Source organism: Peromyscus californicus, unplaced genomic scaffold (genome assembly GCF_007827085.1).
Source record: "Peromyscus californicus insignis strain IS unplaced genomic scaffold, ASM782708v3 Scaffold_8__1_contigs__length_139910024, whole genome shotgun sequence".
Taxonomy (NCBI): Eukaryota; Metazoa; Chordata; class Mammalia; order Rodentia; family Cricetidae; genus Peromyscus; species Peromyscus californicus.
Window position 1 is genome coordinate 98,505,871 of NW_026294606.1, and position 3,640 is coordinate 98,509,510.

Genomic DNA, 3,640 nt, shown 5'->3' on the forward strand with positions numbered 1-3,640 from the left:
CTTAAAGTGTCTCTCAGAAAATGAGGAGGAGGAAATGATTAAGTCAAAAATATCATTATTAAGAAATAATTATTTTAGTGTATTTTCAGTAAGAGCCCACTATCTCTTTTTTAAATGGGCATTGGAGCTTTGTGCTGGATATAAAATGTGTCATTTGAAGAATAATGTTTTAAATAGAATTTGGAAAGTCTTTTCAAAATACTGGTAATATTTCCCATCAGTGAAATATGTTTTAATCTTCTACCTTTGAATTATATTTACTGTTTTAAACTGCAAAGAAAGCTTGTGGGCATGAATGCAGAATGTTGTTATTGCTGAAGGAAGAAAGCTTACGGGGCTGGGGCGATGGATGGCTCAGGGATGGCTGTGCAAACATGAGTTCATAAGATTCCCAGAACACACAGAAAGCCAGACACAGGGCTGCACATCTGTATCCACATCTGCAACCTCAGCACTTCTCCGAAGAGATGGGAGAAGGCGGTCGCTGGTGGATGAAACTGAGAGTGGACACCAGACACTCCCTCAAACAAGGTGAGAGGGTTACACCAACACCTGAGGTTCTCCTCTGACCACCACTGTGACATGCAACGCCCCCCACTGCCCACCCAAGGTGGGGGAGAGGGAGGAAGAAAGATTTTTTGAAGAGGGAAAATTATGTGTAAGTGAAAAAAAAAACTGTCAAACTTAAAAATCTCACCCACCACTAATGATTTCTTTTCGGAGCACAGATTCTCTCCTCTGTCATCATTTCCTCCCCTCTCAATAGCCATCTGCAGATGGGAGTCCTATCCGGGACCAGCAACAGCGTCCACGGGGTTTTCAGGGTTCAGGTATTTCTGCTTACATCAAATAATGTAATCAGGAAATTCAACCAGAGCTCTAAACAAAGCTTTTTTTTTTTTAAAGAGTAACTCTCTAGGCAAATGTCTAAACAAATGTACTGAGTAATTAAGTGAAAAGCTGACAACCATTTACAGCAGATGATGCTGATGGGAATTTGAAGCGCTAGAAGAATCTCTTGTCTCAGGTTCGCTGGGTCAGCGTTCTGACCCTGCCTGCCTTCTGAGTGGGTACGTGGCTGCTCTCTGGTGCCCTCTAGCTTCCATTCATCCGGAGCTGTGGGGTGCACCTGTCTCTACCCCCACGCTTTCCGCACCCTCCCTGGGGAATTCTGCTTTTCTGGTGTTGTTTTGTTTTGTTTTATTTTGTTTTGTTTTGCCCAGCTTCTGTAATTTACCATGAATGATATTTTAAGAGGACACTACATATGCCAACTTGTTCTATCTAAGTGTCCTGCAATAAAAAAATACTGCATGCTTTTTTTTTTTTCTGCTCACAATGAAATTAAAGTGCATATGCTCTTTGGAAGCTTGGTCATCTGTACTTTGTCCATAACTAATGATTTTTCTGCAGGCTGAAAAGTCATTTCTTTCAGGAGGATTCCAGAAGAAAGTCATAAGGAGGAACACCCTCAGGAAAGAACAACCTTCTGGAAAATCCATGCTCTAAGATGCACCTATTCTTTCTACACTGAGTTCTCTCTCCTGGAAAAGTGGGATGTCAGAAATTGTAGTGGGCTGGAGGAAGCATTTCCCCAGGCCCTTTAAAAGTTCACTCTTGGGACTGGGGAGATGGCTTAGTAGTTAAGGTGCTTGCTTTGGGGTGATGATGGGAATTCAGATCCCCAGAAAGCCACTTAAATGCTGGGTGGGCAACATGCAAGATGGCCTGCCTGTGATTCCAGCCTCGAAAGATGGAGTCTGGGGATACCCAGGACAAGCTGAATAGCGAGAGGGGCCATATCTGGGTTTAATTTAGATACTCTGCTTCAGTGAACAAGTGGAAGGGCCATTGTTGAGCCTCAACATCAACCAAGCACACATATGTGGACATAAATAAACATGCACCCACACATGTGCAAAAAACATGTATACACATGGGACACTGAGAAAAAAAGAAAATAAAGATCATTCCTGGGTGGATAAATGATCCACATGATAGAAAGCAAAACGGACTCATACAAGTTGTCCTCTGACCTCCACATCTGTGTCTACACGTGCACACACACACACACACACACACACACACACACACACACACACACTAAATAAATAGTAAATATGGGATTGACAAAAGCTCCCACCTGAAGCATAAGGATGTTTGAATTTCAATGGACATTGGACAAACCCTTCCATTTTGATCTAACTTTTCCTTGTTATTTTAGGATATGACCCAACCTAGCTGGGGCTGGAGCTGGCGGAGACCAAGAGTGAGCTTGCAGTGCTAATCCCCCAGCTTCTGCTTCTGGAGTGGCCAGGATGACAGGTCCATTTGCCTTCACCACCCCATTTTAGGCAGGGCTGGGCATCAAACCCAGGTCCTCTGGCATTACAACTCAATCTTCTGCCCACTGAGCCCCATGGCCAGTACCAAGCACTCCACTTTGAGCTGGCAAAATGAAGGACGTGGGCTCTGTACTCTAACCTCCATCTTCATTTACCTACCAGCTATTCACCATGCTTTGGACTGAGTTCCCACTGGTGATGTGCACAAGCCACAGGGTCTCTCTGTCCCACCCTGTCCCATTCAGCATCTTTATTAAGGATGCTAATATGGACAAAGAAACAATACTTGCAGTTCAAAAGAAAGCACAAGGATCATATGTGCTAAACTTTACATTGACTGAGTCCTCCCCAACCAACTTGTGAGAAGGGTGTATGAGAAACACAGGTAGTAGCCAGCTTGTTGATTGCAGAAAGTTTGCATTTGGGAAATGGTCCTTGCTGTTAGCAGTTATTGGGTGATAAAATATTTAAGGACCATGTTTTGTGAGCCGACTATAACATTGAAGTTAGATTGGTTGAGGGAGGGGGAAGTCCAAACTCTATTCTTTTTGTGACTTTTTGAAATTGTTTACCATCTCTCAACCTTTCTGGTTAATATCAGGATCAGCCTAGTGACTCCTTGGAGAGCTAAATAATGGAGGAATGGAGGTCATTTAAACAATAGGTAACTGACAGTATGAACTCAGAAAGCCACTGATGATTATCTCCTAAGTTTTCCAAATTTCTGTATGATGGACAAGTCTCCCTCTGTAGCCAGGCTTGCACTGTGTCTTCAGTAAGAGCAACATACTAAGAGAACCCCTCTGTTAACTGAGACCCACTTTCCATGTGTGTACATGGGGGTACGTATAGACAGGTGCCTGTGTGTGCTTGTGTGTGGAGGGCAGAAATCAGTTATACGTGTTGGTCCTCGGGAGCTACCCTCTTTGCTATTTTTTGATAAGCGTCTCTCATTGGCCTGGACCTTTTCAGGCAGACTGAGTGACCAGTGAACCCCGGGGATCTACCCATTTCTACTTCCCTGATACTGGGATGATAAGTACACCACTACACTCAGCTTCTTTATGAGGGTTCTGGGGGTCACACTCAGATCCTCCAGTTTGCATAGAAATCATTTTATGAATGAGCTACCATGCCAGCTGTACTGGTTAGGTGTTTGTTTTTGTCTGTTTGATTGTTTTTATCAATTGACACAAACTAGAACAATCTAGGTAGAGGGAATCTCGAGTAAGGGATTGTCTCCATCAGACTGGTGTGTAGGCACATCTGTGGAACATTTTCTTGATTGATGATTG